This window comes from Ambystoma mexicanum, chromosome 4q, assembly GCF_040938575.1.
Source record: "Ambystoma mexicanum isolate Mex_15411 chromosome 4q, UKY_AmexF1_1, whole genome shotgun sequence".
Classification (NCBI taxonomy): domain Eukaryota; kingdom Metazoa; phylum Chordata; class Amphibia; order Caudata; family Ambystomatidae; genus Ambystoma; species Ambystoma mexicanum.
The window spans coordinates 466810197-466833723 of record NC_090928.1 but is presented as its reverse complement, the minus strand read 5'-3'; positions in this window follow the sequence as shown (position 1 = coordinate 466833723).

Genomic DNA, 23527 nt, shown 5'->3' with positions numbered 1-23527 from the left:
ATATACCTTAAAATTAAGGAACACCCAACAAAACAAAAAAGCAAAAAAAACACAAAATCACAAAATACAAAATAACAGTTCCTTTGCGAGCCCCCTCTTACAGTTAAAAAAATACAACTGAGAAAAAAAATGACAGGACCTGTTTGCAGCCTGCATAGCCCATGGCAGTGCAAATGTCTGCAGACATTTGGAAAATTCCACAAGTGGGGTGAGGGGATTATTTAATCCCCTCACCCCACTTGTGGGCCAAATGGTGGCTCTAAAAAAACATTTTTGGTGTTTTTGGTTTTTATTTTTATTTGGCTTTTGTTTTTTGTAAGATAGGTAAGCTAAGGTGGGGGAGGAAAGGAGGGAAGGCAGGGAAGCAGTAAATACTTCATTACATATTGTATGTGTTCACAATAACTGCTTTAAGGCATTTTGAATATTCAATAAAAAATCTAATTGGCCACATCAGCCAGGTGCACTCCATCTCTTCAAAAAATGTTCACACGATCAAATTTATTATTTGCATTATCAAAAGATGTAATGCCAACATCCCACAAAAAGCACATACATCTTTGTTAACATTGTTCCTTGCTTTTTGACTTCGAACGCTTCCACAATTTGTCTCTGAGCAATCCGTGAAAAAACAATTTTCCAATGTGGAAAGAGTTCAATCAACTTCCCAAATGTATCCTTTATTTCAAACTGTAAAGAAATTCCACTAACATAACCCAAACTGTTGCCTCCACAGTCAAAAAAATAATGATGTCCGGATGCTTTAAATTAACCATTCTCTCATAAAATGTGAAAAATTCCACCCACTTAATTCCACAAACACCATACCATGAAACATCTAATTGTTCTAAGAAGCTGTGTTGGGCCCTAGGTGTAGAACCTACCTTGCTTAGCTCTGTTATTCGTTCCAATATCTTTTCTTTAGTGCAAGGTCACATGATTGGGTTGTTGAGGTGAAGGTCACACCTCCTTGTGGTATGATCTGGAAATATCCTGGATACTTCGTTATTGTTTGTTTTACACAATGGATTTTTCACACAGTTTCTGGTTTAGTGAAAATTCCAATTGATTTTATTCATCAATCTGTTTAGTGTTTGGGCTCGTAGTCCCATTGGTTGTCAGCTGACACGTGTTTCGGCCCGTGAGTCTTTATCTAATTATAATCTAAGATTCTGAGACAATCCATGGTGCTCAGAATACACCTTCAGCCAGTGGATCCAAGAGTATCCCACAATCCACACGCTCTGCTTCCTCAAAGACATAGCCATAGCCATATTCAGCAGACTCAACAAACAAATCTCCTGCTACACTGTCTTCCTGTACACCACAGCCAAGAAACCTGATTGGCTCATCCCTCATGTCCATGGACATCACGACTGTCCATGGTGTCCACAGTCCCCTTTCCATGCCGAGCATCCTCAAATGACCCAGATGGTACGGATGGTGTCCGGAGATTACTGCGGTATCCACGCACAGCATTTCTAATTGATGGAGGTGGGGCGGTTGACACTCAATTTATATACATGCGGGCTCTTAAAAAAAACATGTTACTGTTTTATTTTCCGTTTTCAATTTTGTTTTTGTTTTTCTGATTTATATACCCTACACCTACCAACAAACACTTTCCGATGCACTCTACATTTTCCCATTTAAGTTGCTCACAAGATTTTTTTCAAAGCATTTTTAACATTGAAAAGAAACATTGTATTCCCAACATCATTTAAATGCACTTCATTGCTCCAAAAAAAGTATTTACACCCTCCAACATGATATTTTTATTTTGAAAAGATGCCATGCCTAAACCATTCAAAAAAGCACATACCTCATAATTCACATGGTGCCTAGCTTCTTCTATTTGTACACAACACACATTTGGACTTCTCCATATTTCCCATGGATTTATTCCAGAAAAAAATATCTTTGCATATATACATAGTTCCATTCAACTTCAGAACATATCCTTTAATGCAACTTGCAAAGGTACTGAGTAACATAGCCAAAACTATTTCCTCTGCAATGCACAATAATAATATCTCGACATTGAAACTGAGCCATAGTCTGACAAGATGATAATAAACTCACCCAGTTTAGCCCAGAAACAGTATACCATGAAACTTACACTCTCTGAAATCCAATATTAGCAGAGATGCCACAAGATTCAGTATAACCTTTTAAATAATTAATCCAACAATCTACCACCATCCACACATTCATCTTCTTCCTAGGAATATTCACAGTCATCTTCCCTGCACACAACAAACAACACACCTGCTACTCTGTCATCCTGTAAATCACAACCTGTACACCTCAATGGATAATCCCCACAGTCCCCTTTCCATGCAAGGCATCCTCAAAGGACCCAGATTGCATGCTGGCTGTCCGCGGACTACCACGATGTCCTCGGACCTCATAGCACAGGGCTATTCCATATCAATATCAAACTTTCCAACATTTCTCATTACAACCCTCATAGTGCCACCATTCTCCACCTGCTCTCAAATACATACATACTGCCAAACAACCCAATTCATCAAATATTTTGCACAGTGCACAGTGATTTTCCACTGCTAAAAAGTTACTTTGCGCTGCCAACACAAACCCTTATTCATGGTGCTGTGAAATGCCTAGAGCGTCACCAATTGCGGCAATTAGGTGTCAATTGGGAATCACCTCGCTGGAAACATTAAGGAAAATAAAGTGTTGTAAACTGTATGTTAAAATGGTGGTCTTGAACAGTAAAGAAGAGAGTTTGATGAGCTTAATAGGGGAAAATATAAATGAGAGCGTAAAGGAAAACACCTTCATTGATGGTTTGAAGACTACAACTTTAAGCTTTCTAAATAGTATAAATATGAAGTTCCCTATGGAGGAAGGGGAAATCTGGCCCATGTATAAAGAACCTAAAAAGAAAGCCCTTATTTGGGGCATTAGCGAAAATCTGTCGAGTTTACACAAAAAGCAAAGCTATATGATGTATTCACTATGAGGGCTAAAACCATTTGTTCCTCGAAATTATCTATAGAAGGTTAAAAAACAGAGAATTCACGAGATTCATAATTTTGCTGCGGTTCAACACACTATCCTGCCATGATTATATTGATTCATGGTCAGGTATACCAAAAGAGGAAAGATTGTGCAGGCACTGCCGCAGGCAGGTTGTAACATCCAGTCATTTGTTAACCAAGTTTCTAGAGCTACAAATGTATTATTACAAAGGCTATAAGAACCCTGTATGTGATCTAAATATGATCATAACTGACCAATTATGGTCACAAATTTACATGACAGACACATTGGAATATATTGGTGCAGCACTTTACATTTGGAAGAGAGTTGTAGATAAACCACTTAGTATGCCATTAGGGTTATGTGTATGAATTAAGTAGGAAGGTTAAATGATTTCATTTGCCCAATTTTAAGCTGTTTTTTTTAATAAATTGTGATAACGGTTTTTGATGAAGAGAGGATGATTTCATATTATTTAATATGCAACTATTTGAGGGTGTTTTGATTTGTTTAACAAGTAATTTACTGTGCTGAAGAAAAATATTGTAAACATTGTAATATTCTGTTCTTTCGTGTATAAGGTTTCAATTAACCAATTTGCACTTTAAATAAATTAAAAAAAAGGTAATGTGAAAAGTGTATTTTTGACGTGCAAAGTCAATGCAAACTCACTTTATACTGCAAAAATGTATTGGCACCGAATTACCACTGCAAAAATACACTTTGCACAGTTCTATGAATGAGGGTTTCTATCAGCAGTGCAAACTCACATTTCAGCACTGCAAAGTCACTTTGCACTGTGCAAAAAATTCCATTACTCAGGGCCAAATAATTATATGCAACAGATCTCTTTACATGTTAACTATTTTTCTTCTTCAACCACTACTATAACACACAAAACATTATTCCAACTATAATCTGCCATTGCATTACCATTAGGCCAGTTTCCCTATTCTTTAAAAACACTGTAACATTACAAATACATTGGACCACTAACACAGCCCTTCTCTTATTAAAATCACTAGCAGCTCAAACATAACCTACATATGCATCTTTTTTACACATTCATGTTTGCACTACACCTTATCATGTCCCAAACAACATTACTCATAGGGCCTCATTACAGGATTGCCGTCAACCCTGCATTACCGTTACCACCACCTGGCATCCCGATGCTACCAAAATATCACAATCAGCGTCAGTAAACTAAGTTCCCATTCCCATACAGTCCTATATGACTTCATGGGAATGGACACCATGAATGAAAGGCACCATTAGCAAAGATGCCGGTGCTTCGGTGTAAAGCTTGCAGGTGGCGGCTGAAGGCGCCTAGTCCCAACACAATACCAAATCAGCCAAATAAAGGGACGCACCCCACCAGTGAATGAGACCAGGAGATAGATTGCAAGTTGAACAAAGTTTTATATAGATAAAGATGCGCATGCAGAACATTCTGATGAACTGAGAGCGCTCTGTCAAACCATACACAGGCAGCACATCATGAACCCAAAAAGCATCATGAATGACGTAGTGACATATAGTACAAAATAACAGTTTCCATAGGTTGGCCCACATGGCACAGTGTGCTGTATAGGTAATGTTAGACTCCAATTGGTTGCTGTGGCTGGGGCAGTCAGTTGGCAAGTGGGTCAGCTGGGCTCATCTTTGCAGGGTGAAGGCCAGGCTTAGTTAACAAAGTGTTACAATCCTAACTAATCTAAACTACACAATGGTCAATGGTATGCAAATAATAATTTTGGGCATAAAAACCATTACTTAGACAGAGAGTTGTTTATAAAATATAGACAGATATATGCACATTGTAATCCATGCCTTTGTGGGGGGATGGGTGAATTGGCCCCTCTCCCAGGTACCTTATCTGTGGGGTTTGAGCTGTGATATATTCTCCCTGATGCGACATGAGTAAAACAAAAGATGGATGAGTGTTAGTTTAAAAGAGGGTGTATGATCACCCTGAAGTGGTAAAAGATGGCCAATTTAGGGTGGTCTGGGGGAGGGTATTTCAGGTCAAAGAGAGTGGAGGGGCAAAGGCTCTGTAAGTGGTAACTTCTAAAGGTGGCGGTTGAGTTGGCACAGGCATGTTTGTGGAGACGGATGGCCAAGCTGGCCAGGGTTTGCTCCAGTCACAAGCAGGGCAATGAGCTCAGAGGGAGAGAGAAGGATACTAAATACTTGCAACAATACATGGCCAAGCTTCCATGAGAAATGGGTTTTTGCAGAGCTGCCAGGAGGTGGAGAGGGAGGCTGGGCGTTCTGTGCCCTGCACTGGACAGAGGGAGAGAAGGGTTTTTAGAAATCATGGTGTGGCCTAGGAAAAGATGGCGATTTAGGATGGTGCAAAATGGAGTCTGTACGTCCCAACAGATTACTTTGTTTACCGTCTTTTTGTGGTTAACGTTAATACCAAATCATAAGAACAGCTGAACAAACATGGTGACGTCTCCCACCATGGAGTAAACATAAAATCAATTTTACGTGGGAATGTCATGGGGTCTGAAAAGACCTCTCCTCCCCAACACAGCCTCAACTCACAGCAGGTAAAACCTGCCGGGAGTGGACTGCTCCTACCACTAAACACAGAGTAAGCCGGTCCAGAAAAGTTTCCATTAACTTTTTACTGGTACCTTGAATTACATACTAGCTCAAAGACAATAAGACCCATAGTCCAATAGTCTAACAACATACTTTACTACCCCACCCATAACTTTAAATAACATTAACTGTTTTTTGCACCAACTTCTACTACTTTAATAAATAAACTCTCTTACTAAATGTATTTTGCCATTACCACACATACCCATTAACATTCTTTTTCAATTACAGGAAAAAAGAATATTGAAGAAAAGAGCTACCGGAGAAAGAACACTTTTTACATCCTACAAAGAAAGTACGTAAGTACAGCATGTTCACTTCTCCAATTCTAACAATGTTCTTAGAATACATATTAGCCTAGAATATTCGGTTCTACTCACCAACAATGTTCTTCACTCATGCTCTTATTGCAACATTCACACTCTTTCGATTCCCATCTAAACACTGTTCCTTGTTCAAAACACCACCCAGACCCTACTACCTAACAGCACAGCTATCTCTCAACAACTTCTACACCACAATTTATTTCCTTAATGTTCCATATCCCTTTGCACCTAAGGTACTAATTCCAATGAAACAACTTTGAAACTCATTCCATTCCAAATCACTAAGACACATTAGCACACAAAGACACACTTCTTCACCTCTTTCCAATTTCATCCACAGAACCGTCATACCTATGCAGTAAATCACACCATTATAACAATCACTTTTTTCCTCAAAGCATCATAATGTCCCTACTTTTTTCATCACACCACCACTCCCTTACTCACTAACCCAAGCCTATCAGACCTGTCAATCACACACCACACACGCACACATGCATAATCATTCCACATTTTCCAACACAAACATTCATTTTTCCCTGACAGGCTAAACACATTGCCTGCTAAAATGCAACTCTGTAGAAAACAAAGAAAAAATAGAGCAGATAAGAATAAAAAGAAGACAAAGATAACCATCTCTAAAAAAATGTATGGTAAACATTAAAACAAAACAGTTAGTAACCTCACTCAACAAAAGTAAACCAGCCACCACTCAAACAACTAACATCCCTCTTTCAAAATCTACAAGTACAAACCCATGTACAAATGAAACCAGACCGAGTAACAAACCTAACACTATAACAATATTAGTGTAGCCACAGTAAAGCAATACAAAAAATAATTACCAAAAACATTTCCACCGTAGAGTTCCTGGGAATCTTATAAAAACACCAAAAAAAGCAACTGATCTACCCTTAAAACTACAGCAGAAAACTAATCCTTGAAGCTCTAATTGACAGTGCATTTCTACTAAAGAGAATGTTGTTTATATTAATAATAAAGAGAATAAAACCACCAACTAAATTAATATACAAATTACAAATCATACTTATAAACATGCGCAATGTCAACAGTGATACATTTTCAAATTTCTGTGATGGTGAATGGATTCACACAAGCAACACAGAGCCATATTTCAATGAAGACGCTTACAAACAAGAATAAAGAAACCCAATTGCCATAGACAATAATAGCTGAGGCTATTAATTGGTAGGAGATACCATTATGGCAAAAGAAACCCTTAGAGAGTAAACTTCCCCAACAAACCTTTTACCCAATCTTCCCTTTTGCCAAAACAAACTGTCTAGTATACAAATGGACGTGCAGCTCAATCTGTAATGTACAACAACAATCCTTCAAAACTTTATGACAATTCCTAAATCACTATGTGATACTAAAAGACAAAGATAGAATAAAAACTTTACAAACCATGGGCTACTACACACTGCGCATCCTCAATGGACTGCAAGGACATTTATTAGCCTTCATTTCAGGAACTGCTTGCAAGAGCACGTCCATTCACATCAAAATGTTAGGAACACACCTTTTTGCTATACAAATATTGTACATAACTATATGATGCAAAACGTCCTGCTCTAGAACTGCAAAATATAAATAGCATTCACCTGCATGGCACTGCCAAAGAACTTCTTTGAGAAATAAAACAGATCCATTATAAATATTTTGGAACTGAATATGACTTACAAAATTCAGTAACTTTTGAAAACATTAGTGAAAACCTCACAAACAGCACCCATCTTAAAAACAAACAAAAATAAATAGCTAAGTAGTAAAACAAATCTTCTGAAATATCAGACAAATTATGTTTCTGATGTTGCAGCACCTTTTATAAAAGAAAGAGCACCAAAATAGTAGATATGGCCTCCAAAATAGAAGACAATGAGGAATCCCAATGGTTCCAATTAGCTTTATATCTAACAGCAGTAAATAAATAAAATAAAACTGACTACTAAATAGTCTGAACATACTTAAATAGAAAGCAGGGCATTATCCAAATGGCATTACATGCTATTACTCCCACTTCCAAAAGCTCTCCAACAACTTAACGTGTATGAGAGCATTATAATCCAAACAGTACACCCATTTCAATGTATAATACAACGTTAACTGAAACTGGCCAAATTGCCTCCATCTGAGTTCCTAAAAGGCATTTGTGGCAAAGGAGAATATTTGCCATTAGATCTTAAAGAAAATATAGAAAATCTAGGAATACAAAGAGGAGTACAATGGCCAATAGATCAACCATTAATTCTACTAGTTAATGGTGCACCAACAAAAGAAGCCACAAATTGGCAATTAGTCGACTTATTCAAAGTTATACAAGACCTACAAAACAATAAATACTACAAAGATAATCATAGAGGACAACTTAAAAGAAACCACCCAAACAATTCAAGAGTCACAACAAACTTGTCAATTTGAATGTGTAGATCCTGTTACTACAGCCAAAACTTTAGACCAGTATTCAATTAACCCACTATACTCCAAAGACACCATCGAAGATGCATTAGAAACATATCAAATGAGTCAACCCAAAGGATCCCCAATGAGCATATGGGAGAAAAGTGTAGAAGCATGTTCTTTTCCTCTACTCTTTCCTACAGGAAAAGGCGGCAGATATGATGAAAGATCCACACAAATTAGTGCATTAGAAGATCGCTCTTTACACATGTATTCTGAAGACCCCAGATTTAGACAAAATGTAGAATACATTTTCCACCGCCTGTTTGAAAGTGAAATAGCAACTCTATGTTATGGAGTTGCACACACATTAAAAACAAGCTCTAATTTTTCAAACAATCTACTACCCAACTGCTTCAAAAGATAAAAGGCAAAGGGCCTCATTACAACTCAGGCGTTAAGGGTTAACGCCACCGTTAACCCTTAACGCCTGATTCTGATTTTAACGCCTGCTTTTAGCAGGCGTTAAAATCCATGGCGCTAACCTGCCATGATGCTAATTACGCCGCCGTAATTTACGGCGGCGTAATTAGCGCCTTCCCCACTCCCATTATGCCCTATGGGGCAAAAATGGGAATGGGGAAGGGAAAATGGGAAATGGGGATTTACCGCCCCACTCACCTTGGAATGGGGCGGTAAATCCGCCATCCACCATGGTGTAAACGGAGTTTACACCATGGTGGTAAAGTTGGTGCACTTAGCACCAAGGTTGTAATGAGGCCCAAAGATTACGTTTTTCAGTCAAGTATCACCTATCTGTTAGCAAACATGTGTGGTACAAAAGAATACTGGTTACGACATCACACTGATGTACAGATGTACATTGTATGCTAAGGAACCTAGGCCCACCCACATGGTTTGTTACTTTAAGTTGTCTCAGGAGGATAGCTGGGGGGCAACACGCTCGCCTTGGAAGCAAGATGACATGGAGCAACACATATTTGATCCCCGAGTCCACGCTTAGAAACCTCTGGGTATTAAGTGTGTTATAACGAATTACATAATTACACTTATAATATGCATAGGATGATTTGTACAACTTCCTACAAACTGCAAACCAGAATAAAGAGGGAATAGATATACAATCACCAGGAGAACTCTGTTCTCTTGACCCTGTTAATGTAGCAAGGTACTTTCACCATCGCTTCATTGCCATGCTGCACTTCATCTGCCGTAAATATACCCATCCACCTGGTGAAGTGGAATGCTTCTTATGGAGAAAAGAATATCTCTCCAGAGGAGCAAAACACATACACTTGCTTTTGTGGATAAATGATGCTCCCAAATCTGGCCATGACAGTGATGCTACTGTTTTAAAATGTATTTAAAAACATATTACCTGTGACATCCCCTCAGAAACCACATATAGAGACCTACATGCACAATTCTTACACTTCCAAAAACATTCCAAAAACATACGTGTGACAAATACTGCTGATGTCGATATAAAAACAAAGGTTAATACTATACCAAATCTTGCTTTGGTTTCCCTAGACCAGTTTGCACAACAGGACAAGAAAATAGCTTAATGTCTTCTGTTAGAAAAAGTGTAAAAGGGAAATCCCCTAAAAACACATACAATATTATAAGGAACGAAGCATTATAAGGAACAAAGGATTCAAGTACATCAATGATTACAATGCAATCATCGACGTCTTGTGGAATGCAAATATAGACATAAAATACAATTCAGACAATTCCACTGCTGTTGCAAGATGCTGAGAAAACAGAGATAAAAGACCTCTGGGATGACATGTCATCTGACAAAACCCTGTCACAAAAATCATACAGCTTCGATAAAAAAATGCACTCCCATAGAGAATGTGGGTGCTTTGAAGCTGCAGACCTTTTACGAGATACAGCCTTATGTGGCAAATCTGAACACATTGGGCCTCATTACGGTACCGGCACCCGCGAATGGGCCATTTACGAGTTGAATGGGCCGGTAATTGCCCATTCGTGTGTGCCGGTGTGTGTGGGCTCCCGATCCCCATTCTGCCCATTAAGGTAGAATGGGGGTGGGGAGCACCTGTTGACAATGGTGACGGTGCAATCACAAGTTCTGCTCGTGGGTGCCGCTCTGCACACCTTGTCTGCCCCTGAAGTCATGGAAAAATTAACTCAACAAAATATACAATGCATGTCCTTAATGCCAACCCTTGCAAGCTATAGTCAATTCAACGATACACTGTTGAAAAAATAAATGCAACCGATAGTGCATATCAGTTTTGCAGACAAACTTGAAATGCATGGTATAACACACCCTATGTGTCAACAAGCAACAGCATGACTAAATAACTTAGAAAAATGTATCTCCAACAAAACGTATTAATTCTGTGTCTGAACTGCAGATAATCCTAAAATGTAACCTTGACATAGAACCAGGTTTAGTCAGTGGAGAAATTGGTACAGTTGTTGTCTTCCAAGCATATCTACATGAGAACAACATTCTGTTTGTCAACATCCACTTTGACAAACTAGCAAAAGTTAAGAAAATAGGCCGTACAATGGTACGTTTCCTTCTTTTCAAAGACATATACATACGCAGAGAAGAATTCTTTATATCCCTTGCATATGCTGTCACTATTCACAAATCGCAAGGTCTAACCCTAGATCATGCATTGATTGACATTGGCAGAACAGTCTTCAAAGAAGTTATGAGTTACATAGAACTGTCACTTCTTCCTACACTCTATGGTCTATTTCTAGATAACTTTGATGCAAACAAAGTCAACACTGACATTCCTTGCATCCTAGAATACAACAGGCTGCATGCATGTACACCCACACCTAGCTGTTTATCCATATACCTGAAAAAAGATAACTGTTAAAAAGAAAAATAATACAAACAGAACCTACACAAGATCTCTCAGTAATACCACTGACGAAACAAAAAACTGCTAGTCTACCAAATGATACAAGCACAAATCTCTCTAGTCCAAAAACAACTTCTCAAAAAACAACTGTAGGCCCATCAAAATATACAAGCGCAGAACTTTCTGGTCCATTTAAATTCAGGAACACAAGTGGAGTAACTTGCTTGGCAAATATAGCAATCAAAATTCTCTTCCAATTGCCACAGTTTGTACACACAATGTACTTAAACAGCTATGACCACTTGTGTTTACAAATGCTCCTCATTCATAGAAGTGCCACAAATAATCCTGACAATACTTACAGTGTCCCAGGTATGAGGCAAGAATTAGACTACTCTGCAGGAATGGTAAAATTCCCATTAAACACACAGGAAGAACCACAAGAATTCCTATCGTACTTAATATAAGTTATAGAAACTAAAAACATCCCTATAAATTTCAAACACGTGGAAACATACATGCACACTCTGCAGCCATGTTTCACAAGCGCACATCTGTAATGAACGATTTGTGTATGTAGCCATATCCAAATTGTGAATCCATTCATTTTCAGCACCTTCTCCAAAATGTAAATCATAGCATATTATGCAATTGTTGCAATTCAGACAATCGTTCCAGCATACAAATAAATTCACAAGGCCAATATGTCATACTAATGCTTATAAGGTACAATGCAGATGGTACCAAAAATAATTTTAACCTGACTAGCTTTGCACATGACCAAGTATCTCTTAGCAAGAAAACCTTCACAATAGTAGGCATGATCATCATACTGGTGCCACAACCACTTCAGGTCACCGTACTGTATATATATATATATAAAAAAACCAAGTGGTTGGCTTGAATCTAACAACACATCTGTAGCAGAAAATCTAACATATGCCTACTTAATATTCCTTCAACCCAAATGTACTCACTAAAGTATAGTACAGTAAACAGTTAGATCATGCCAACGGGTATCTAAGTACATTCATAATACTACAATAATAATGTTAATATCAAGACAGTTAGAATATGCTGAGGGGTATCTAACAACTTTAAAAATCCATTTCATTATAACACACTTCAAATATACCATAAGACTTATTGTTACTTAATGTTACTGCAATATTTCATCTAAAATTCAATATAGTTAGAATACACCAACGGTATCTAACTACTTTAAACATATCTTTACGTACAACACTCTTCCAACAAACATCCTACCACACCTACACTCACAACATATATCAATGCTACCAAAAACATGTACTCTGTAACATGTATTTTCTTTAAAATGTAGTAGAGTTTTATTAATCCACAATGATATTTTCCCCAATGACCAAATGAGTATTTAAAGTCAACAATATAACACACACTAATGTTCTACCAAACATAGTACTTACAAAGTACAGTTTATGAGAGTCTTAAAAGTAAATGTATATGTACAATTGAATACAAATAAATGTTTTAAACCACTGTTTTCTCCACAGAAAATGTACCAGAGATTCCAACTTTATTTCCATATGCAAGTAAGCATCCATGCCCACTGTTATCTTTCTTCACCTACAGATTCCATGACCATTATCCTCAATTGTACTGCAATCATGAATTCCATGTACATCTCAATGATATCAGTCAACCACATTACTAATACAGTATACTCCCCCTACATTATCTCTAATTACTAAACACATATTACTATAGAGCTTGTGAACAGTGGCAATGCCCCCAAGAATCTGGCCACTGGTCAAAGCCACCATAATACAATCAATCCATCTAACAAGCATGTACAGTACACCATCAAATAGCAAGACTCACCTAGAATCCCCCAATCCCACTGACGTCCGTGGACATGTGTTTTTGTTCGCAGACATCTAAGTGACTGTGGACATCGCGGCAGCAGCACTGTTTTTTTCACCTATTACAACAGCCCCATGACAACTTTATTGCACACCCACACCCTTTCAAGGCAATTTTTCAGCCACCAAATGACCCCAAATATGTTTCCCATTTTTGTTTCTTACTGCGCTGTTCGTTGTCAGTGGTGTTGTCTGCGGACTTGGCGGCACCTGCAAACCCCTTTTTTCACCTATAAAACACCTCCCTATTAACTTTTCTCCACTCTCCACCTTCAGCCACAAAGTAACCCCAAATGGGATTTCAAGAAGTTTTCACCATTATCCTGTCCACGGTCAGCAGCGGCTGTGCGCAGATCCAATATGGTGACAGTTTCAAAAATTCGGATGCACATCACGTTTTTTAACATCCAATCAGCATGTGTCTTTGTTGTCCTTGGACACCAGGCCACCCCCTGATTGGCCCAGACGTGGACAAATACGGAAATGAGTCTACCGACCAGACCCAGAAATCACAACTTTTTTTTAACCTATTTTTATATATTTACAAAAAAAAATACTGTGGTAATTTATACCTAATTTAAAAATACACGCTTTTGGGACCAGGCCGCTGGCTCCTGGTGCAAATTTGGTCACAATCCATCCAGTGGTTTGTGCTGTATGTGCAAGCAAACATTTTTTCCATTGTGTCTATGAGGATTTCAAACATTTTGGGACCCCTTATAACTTTGCCCTTCCTGGACAAAACCACATAAAACTTCAGAAACTTTGTTCTGAGGTGCCTATACTCAGTTTTGCAAGGATTTATCAAATAGTGCCAAATTCATAAGCCACCCAAAAAGCACTCTTTCAATGAGTTGAGCAACTTAATCATAACTACAGGGCTGCTACCGCAGGCCCTGTAATATATAGAGTTTGGTTCTTGTTTGTTCCTGTTGCAATAATAAGATGACTTACAATGTTGGCAAGCTATACATGAACAAGCAACCAGGAGGTTGCAAAATGTGTTGTTCTCCACTTTCATTTCTGTTTCTGTGATGCCCTAATAAAATCTGGGATTGTGTAATGCAATGAAAAGAAGCAGTTTTGGAGCACTTTTTTTGTTTGGAATACATGTGAAGTCATTGTAGTGCAAGTCCCAAATGCTTGTGTGCGTTGTGTTCATATATATATATATATATATATATATACACCTCTAATATGTATGCTGCAGCCAATGCCTACATTTCTGTATGAGTAGTTCCTGTACTAGAAAGAACACTGCAATGGAATATTCTTTGGAACAGTACATTGCGTAAAAAAGTATGTAGTTCATTACACATCTCCCAATTACCCCTGACACTTTTATGCCAACATTACATTCACAACCCCTTTTAGGGACTTCCTATAAAAAGAAAATGCACATGTGATGTCATCAGTGATGTCATGAATGAGATTTGTGATGTCATATTTGATGTCATGGGTGTTCTTCTTAGCAGTGCACGGTGGTGACCCGAGGTAGGATTGCTTAGTTTACCAGAACTGGCGAATTTCAGGGGTTTATCGGTTTTACTTGTGACCACAACGTACCTTTAACAAAGTTTTTTCACTGAATGTGATAGGTTTGTAGTAACGCAACTTAACCAGAACGTCCCTTTAACAAAGTATTTTCACTGAATTTCATAGGTTTTTATTAGCGCAACTTAAGCATAACGTCCCTTTAACAAAGTTTTTTCACTGAATTTCATAGGTTTTTAGTAGCACCACTTAACTATAATGTCCATTTAACAAAGTGTTTTTACTGAATTTCATAGGTTTTTAATAGCGTAACTTAACAATGACATCCCTTAAACAAATTCTTTTCACTGAATATAGATATAGATATCATGAATTTGATAGATTTTTACCAGGATACCCTTCACCTGTCCCAAGGTAATTGCTGCAATGTCTGCGGACTAGGCGAATGTCTGCGGACTCGGTCAACATCAACACTGTCCAAAAGCTCTAGGGTTTTCTTACATTGTTGTATCATACAACAAACACACTGAACATGTTCCAAGAGCATCATATAAATAAATTACATTCAGAAATAAATAAGAAGTACAAACAGTATATATATAAACACCAACAGTGCAATTACATAGGATATGAAACATAATGGAACATACCAAAAAGATAAATAACATATGCCTCCAGCAGAATTATCTCACTGATGCTTTATACAGAAACTGCAAACCAACTATCAACAGCACACCTACAAAGCAGTAACAGCAACACTGAAAAATAATCTGGTAAGTACACTATATTAATTCCTATAGTTATAAACTTTCTTTAGTAGGATACACTAAAAAATAATGTATTTTTTTACACAGAAATGGCTAGCACTCTGGAGTAGCTTGAAGAAAATGTTCCCCCGGTTGAAATGAGTGAAAGCAGTGATACTAATGGTAAACACTGCAGTTTTCAAAGTAAGCCAAGTAATACCCATTATTTTAAATGTACTTAACACAATTATTTTCCTTTAACAGTACATAGAGAAAATAAGAATAATACTCAAACACTACATCATGTAGTAATGGAACAAGAAACAGACACTGTGGAAAATCATCTACAGCATTCAGAACAAAAAATGGATCAATTAATGACCAATTTCAATATTTTGAAGAACTTCGTAGAAAACCATATACTGGAATAAATTAAATATCATTGTCCCACGTGCACCTGTACCCCTTCTCCATGTCCCAGTCAACCATCCCCAAAAAATCCCCATCACCAAAAATGTTATGATGAGACTTCAATACCTTCCTCCCCTACCACCCTACATGTATAAATCCCTAATTACCCTGCATATGTCTCCATTTCAGCTTCCCCCTCTCTTTCATAATTTCAATATTTTTGTATATTAATACATTATTGTGTATACTGTTCCTATATGTGCCTGTGTTTTATTTTTTTTAAAAGGCTTTTTGGAAGTCTGCGGACGGGCGACTGTCGGGAATGGTTGCAATTATCCAAAATGGGGGTGTCCTAAGGACACTATGCCTGTTCGTACTGTCCGCAATCAAAATGGAGGTGTCTTTCGGAAACATAACCTGTCCGCCTGTGTGCAATTAACCAAAATGGGGGGTGTCCTGTTCCTATTGTCCGTAATCAAGGTGTCCGTAGAGCACATAACCTGTCCGCATGTCTGCAAAGTTGTGACGCACCTTTAATTAGTTAGTGGAACCCAACCCTGTCCGGCGGACAATTGTGCGCATGCACATCCCACCCACAGTTCCTATGAACATCACGCCTGTCCGTAACTGTCTGTCACTTTTAATTAGTTCAAAAAGTGTTTTTATAAGCAATCCAAGGTGTTTTACTGTAAAACATCCCCCTTGCACATGTCCCAGACCATGCACCTGGCGATCTGGATACTTTTGAAAACTTTTTCAGTCCTAATTAGTGTTCAAAGTGTCCGCAGATGGCACGCCTGTCTGTGAAGCACTACCCAGCACCCCAATAAAAGGCCACACCCTGGAGCTGCTCCTCATTCTGTTTTTGGACTTCCAGGACAGACACTGTTCTACAATGCTTGACTGCTCTTTCTTGCTGCAGTTTGCTGACATCCTGGTGGAACCTTACACCTTTGAAGATGGCATCCATGGCTGCGACTGCTGCTGCTACTTCTGCCTCAGCACCACCCCCACCCCCTCCACCACCACCACATTCCCAAGGCCCTGGAGAGGGGAACAGATGTGGAGATGCAGAGAGTGATGAAGAGGAAGATGAGAATAAGGCAGTGGAAGTCCCCATTACTGCCAGCCAGCGTGAATCTTGGATGTGGAGGCTCTTTACCACCATTGGAAAGGTACCCAAGGCACGTGCAGACAAGGTGAGCTGCACTGAGTGCAAAATGGTGCTCAGTCATGACAAACCGGGTCTGTATAACTACCGGACCACTTCCATGCAGCGACACCTAAGATCATTTCACACAGCGGCAATTCAGAGTCGGCCCCTGCGATCAAAGTAGTAGGTTGAGTTCCTATACAGATTGCTCCGAATCTGCTCCTGTTACCACAAGAGACACTCCTTTGGGACAGTGCATCCGTGAAGCAGCATCACAGGCCATATGCAATGCAGAAGATCCTTACCTTTCGAGGGTCACTATATTATGTATGTACTGCGACACAGTACTCTGCAGGGGGGAAACACTTCGAAGTGCTTTCGAGGCTACGGTCCGAGAGCCTGAGAAAGTCGGCCACCTACCTAAGTAAGGCCCACCCAACATCTTCTTCTCTCCACCTGCCATTTCCTATCCCCATGGTTGGTGCCCCTTCCCTACCCTCCCTTCCTTTCCTTTCCCAGTGTGTTCTGTATAAAAAAATACAAAACAACAAAAACTTTCCAAAAGGAGCTCTTTTCAGAGACAACTTTCACAGTTTAAAAATAGAATTGCAAATGAAATGGTGCAGGCCCCTGCCCAAACTGTAAAGTCCACGGACAGTTCACAGACTTTTAAAAAATGTTGGTGGCAGCGGTATCAAAAACATTGCACTATTCTCCAGGAGAAAGTGGTGGCTCTGAAACGAGCCTTTTTGTAGTGTTTGTTTGTTTTTGCAAGGCTTTAAGTGGCCAAAACGTACTTGAAACAAGCTTGTTATACCTGCAAAAAGGGCTGCAATGCATTTTGCAGATTTTGCAGAAAAAGCTGACTGCCAGCATCAGTAAGATGGACTCCATATCTGTGAAAAAAAATTGTACTACGAAACATACTATTTTCATTGTGGAAAGAGGACATGCCAACATCTCTCAAAAAGGCGCAAACAGCCTTTTTGACATTGCGTCTCACTTTCTCCATTTGTGGACCAAATAAAGAAGAGCGCAGCCACATTTGTCTCTGTGCAATATGAGAAAAAATGACTCGGGAGTTTGGAAACATGGCCATGACTTTCCCAAATGCCTCTTTAATCGCAAACTGGAATGAGATTCCAGTAACATGCCCTAAACTGCTCCCTCCACAATGAATAATAATAATCTCTGGATGACGGTATGTCACCAAAGTGGCGCAAAGAGGAACCAAATCCAGCCACTTCATTACCTGCACTGCATACCAGTGCACATCCCCATGATGGAATCCAAGATCTGCACCCACTTTCTGTGCATCTACCTCCAACCAATGTATCCACGAGTCTCCCAAAATCCACACACTCTGCCTCCTAAAAGACCTAGCCATAGTCATAGCCATCTGCTCTCCTCTCAGCAATCAGATCTTCTGGCAAAGTCTCTCCTTACACACCACATCCCGAAAACCGTATTAACCATTCCCCTAGCCTGCATAGTCCCTTTTCCATAACTGCCAGCCTCAAAAGCCATGGATGTGACACGTTTTTTCCACTGACAACCTTCTGATTGAGTTCTGAATATTACTAAGACATATTGCATTACCACAATTTGTGAAAGTCGTTCCATCACAAAAGAAATTGCTCCAGGTTCCAAAAGGTTGTCATTTTTGAAAGATGACATGCCTACAGAATACATAAAAGAAGATATTCCTTAATTAACAAGACATCTTGCTATATCTTGTTGAGGATTAAAGACACCACAAGACATCCATGCAGTCCTAGGTGGTATTTGGGAAGAAATAATCTGTGCAGATAGAAATAGGTACATCAGTTCCTTTAGCAAATGCTTCTGTGCACCCTGAAAACGTATTGCACTCAGATACCTCAACTACATTCCTCCACAATGAACCACCAAGATATCTGGAGTGTTGAAAACAGCCATATCTTTACAAAGTGTAAACACACTTTCCAAATTTCTCCATGGCACATCACACCACATAGCCTCCACTCTCTGCAATCCACATTGGCAGATATGCCACACATACTTGCATACCACTGCAGATTAGTGATAAAACCATATCTCACTATCCACACACTAACCATGTCCATCTCTGGAACCACAGCCATCTCCACTACACAAAGCAATGAAAAAAATGATTTACTTCTCTCCCTATGAATGACACTCTCAACACCTAATTGCTCAGATGCCCCGGATGTGGCAAGCCCTGTCTGTGGACAACCGTGGTGTTCGCGGACCCCGTAACAAAGGGGCAGCCCTTCTTCCCTTTCCACTTCACTCTGTGTACCACTCCCTCATTGGTACTTTTAAGCAGTCACACAACCATACACCAATCACATCCAAGAACTCTACATCTAACTCTGTCATCACAGTTTAGCACTTAAGATGTACTGTTCATCACTCTCAGAACAAGAGTCCTGTGATTGCAAAGCACTGTAAAACTCTCCAAGATTTCTGCTTCCAGATTCATCCACATCCACATGCATCAACACAAATTACAGGTATGAATATTTTGTGCACAGTACATTTACAACTCTTTTATGTATGTGAACAGGGTGCCTACTACTAAACCTGTATAACCTGCAAAATAAAAATACTGTAATTTCTCCCATCTGCTACGAACAAGTGTTGCTTACACACCTTATTGGAATAATTTCTAAAGCAAGTTCAAGTGACAGGTTCTATGTAAAATGCCCAGAATGCACACAGACAAAGGAAGCTGCATGTAAATCCTATGCACAATTAACAGAATGCACTATTACTGCAGAAACAAACAAATGCATGTCTACTTTGAGAACAGTGCCATTTGAAATGTGGATAAATAAATTAAAAAACCGGTACCGGTAAACCCTTACCGCCTTACTACAAGGTCCCTTTACGGGTCCTCCCTTAACGCCTGGTTTTTACAGGCGTTAAGTACAGGACCCGCAAAGGGACCTTGGTGCTAATTACGGTACCGCAATTTGCGGTACCGTAATTAGCACCTTCACCATTAACATGGAGCCCTATGGGGCTGACTGGCAATGGTGAAGGGGCAATGGTGGATGGCGGAATTAGCGCCCCCACACACCTTGGAATATGGCGCTAATTCCACCATCCACCAAGGCGGACCCAGTAAGGTACCGGCGGCAGCCATGGCGCTAATAGTGCCATGGTTTACCGCCTTCCGTGTAATGAGGCCCATTCTCTTTTCCAATCTGGGCATCTTTCTAAGCCTTTTGTCAACCTACTACAACTTCCACTAATACATTGCCACACTAAATACTGCAACAGCAACACATACACTACCACTTCCGGGCAAGAAATCCTTCTACAAATGTAACGCATATGTTATTCAACTGCAATTACTGTTCCATTAACACACAAATGTACTAACTTCATTATTTTGCAATTGCAGTGAAAACCACACTAGTCAAACCAGTGGCATCTCAAGTACAAAACAGATCCCAGAAGAAACCTACTTGTTCTGTCTATTACTCAGATTGTTACATTTTCTTGTATTGTACAACACACAATTGTATCAATGCAACAGCATTTCATTAACTATTACTAATTGCACCTCAACAGGTGCACATTTTGTATTATCATGTAAACACCTGCACAGTAACACACAGATACGAGTACAGCTTTCCCAACCTAAACTAACAACCCATTGCACAATCACACACCTTTACATGTATGCCTACTCTCATACTCATCATGCACAGGGCACACTTATAAAGTGCACACCCTCCCAACAACTGGTTCTTTTTTTCTCCAACTAACACCACAGAATGCCCAGCAAAAACTCTGTAGAAAGCAATGCAGAAATAGAGCAGATCAAACTAAAGGCATAAGAAATGGGCATCCACCTCTAGCAGAATTTGTACAAAAAGTTCAAACGAAACACCTAATACAGTCAATAAGCCAAAATGAAACAGCTTGAAGGGAAGAAACTGTGACTCCTCTTTTAAATTGTAAAAATAAAAAGAAATGTTCTAATAAGCATTCAACAACCGCTAATATCAATGTTAATATAGATTCAAGACAGCATTTCAAAGATTGAATTGTACAAAAAAAGTTCAAGGACAGAGTTCTTCTGAACGTTTTAAAAACAGGTGTGAAATCATGCTTAACCCTTAAAACGTACCGCAGAAAAGTGATCCTGGAAGCTCTCTTAGATGCTTCTCAAAAGGAAAATCTTTATATTAACTTTAAACAGAATTAAACCACTATCAAAATGAATTAGTACAACACAACAACTACTTCGAAACAAACGCAATATCAGCAGAGATAACTTTGGAAACATCTGTACAGCTGAGTGGAATCACACCACGAGCACAGCATTTTTTAATGAAGAAGCATACAAACAAAAGCAAATAAAACCAAATTGCCAAATATATGAAATGGTAGACAATAGAATTATGGAAGAAGAAACACAGATTTCAACATTAACACCAGCAAACTTAGCATCAAGACTCCAAACCATCGAACCAATATGCCCTGTCTACAATTGGCCATGCACATCAATGTGTAAAGTGCACAAACAAACTTTCAAATTTTTGCAGCAGTTCCTCAATCGATATGTAAAAGCCAAAGACAAAGTAACAATGGAAATACTGCAAACTATGGATTCCTGTCCAGTGCACATATAAACAGGTCTACAAGGCCATTTGTTAGCCTGCATTTCTGGACTTGCTTACAAAAACAACTTCCACCATATCAAAATGTTAGTAACGCACCATTCTGGTATAAGAAATCTCATTCATAAGCTGTACTATGCAAAAAGTCCTGCTTTAGCACTGGACCATTTGAAAAGCTTTCTACTACATGGTACAGCCAAACAACTCCTCGAAGAAATGGACCACATCCAAAACAAATATTTTGGAACTGAAGAGCACTTTCAAAATACAAATCCTTTAGAAAAGAACAGCAACACCCTTGCCAATGTCAACCTTATATTAAACACATACAAAAAAGAAATAACAAAGTTTAAGCGCACATCTGCCAAAGTACCAAACCAAGTATGTGTATGCTGCGCTAGAACATTTTATAGAAACAGCATCAAAACTTTGTTGAGGCTGTATGCAGTGTTTTGTCCACGCCATTCACCCAAGACTGTAGGCACTGGTCACAACCATCGCAGTATAATACGCCTATGCAAGCAAACATTTTGGGTTGGTGTGAGGGGTCATGTGTTTGCTTTCATGGATGTGTAATGTTGCAATGTTTGTGACTCCAATCATTGTATACTTACTGTTTGCTTTGTTGAGGTTGTATGAAGTTTTTTCATGGTATGGGAAATTGGAGCAGACATTGTTTTTTCATTCTCTGTGATAAAAGAAAAGATCACATGTTAGTTAATGTAGTTTGTAATGAGTTATTGCATTGCATAGCAGACATGTCTGTACTTTGTTGACCCTCATAGTTAGTACTTTACAAGCACTATGCTTCAAACCAGTGTACTGTGCAATTTGCCCAGTTCCTGTGTTTGTTCATAAAATCATTGGGTCTGTGGGAAAAGAAATCCATGCTGGATTAAAAGAATAACTTTCTTCGTTATGGTACAATATTTTTCAGTGGTTGGTTTCAGTAGGAGGAATTGAATAGGTTTATGGTTTTTGGTTTTATGGTATAATATTTTTTCAGTGGTAGATTTCAGTAGGAGGAATTGAATAGGTGTATGGTTTTTGGTTTGGAAGTGGTGGTACTATTGTTGTAATTAGATACCAGTTGGCGTATTCTAATTGTTTATTTCTTGTTCCATTTTAGTAGTATTTATCTATCTGTTTGATTGTTGCAGAATTTGGGGCAGTTAGATACATGTTGGCGTATTCTAACTGTTGATAGTATTTCACTTTTAGATAGATGTTGTTTTATTCTATTAGTTTATGGATTTAAAGGTTGTTGAGGACATTTTGTAGATGTTTATACTCAGATTAGTATATTAATGTTGGTTTTAAGAATATTAAGTAAGCATTTACAAGATTTGCTGGTAATCTTTGTTTTAGAGTAATGGAAGTATCATTACATTTGAACCATCCGCATTTCTTTTTTATGTATGCATACGAGAAGCGTTCATTAGGGATTTTTTCCTGTGCTACATGGTTGCAATGAGTGAATGTATGTTTCCATATGTATGAAATCTGGAAGATTTGATTTATAGGTATGTTTTTGTTTTCTGGTACTTGTAGTAAGTAAATTAGAAATTCTTGTGGATCTTCTTGTGTGTTTATAGTGAATCTGACCATTCCAGCACAGTAGTCCAATTCCTGCCTTATTCCAAAAACACTGTAAGTGTTGTCAGGATTGTTGGTTGCATTTCTGTGAAGGACTAACATTTGCAAACATAATTGATCTGTCTCGTTTAAGTAAATGTTTTCAATAAGTGGCAATTGGAATAGAATATTGATTGCTACATTTGCATAGCAATTTACACCAGTTGATTTTGAACATTTGAATGGAGGAGACAGTTCTATGTCTAAGACATCTGTTGGAAGTGTGGGTTGTTTCTTTGAAGAGGTAGTTGGTTTTGTTTCTGCAGTAAATCCTTTTTTGGTTATGGTCATTGATGAGGTATTAGCTT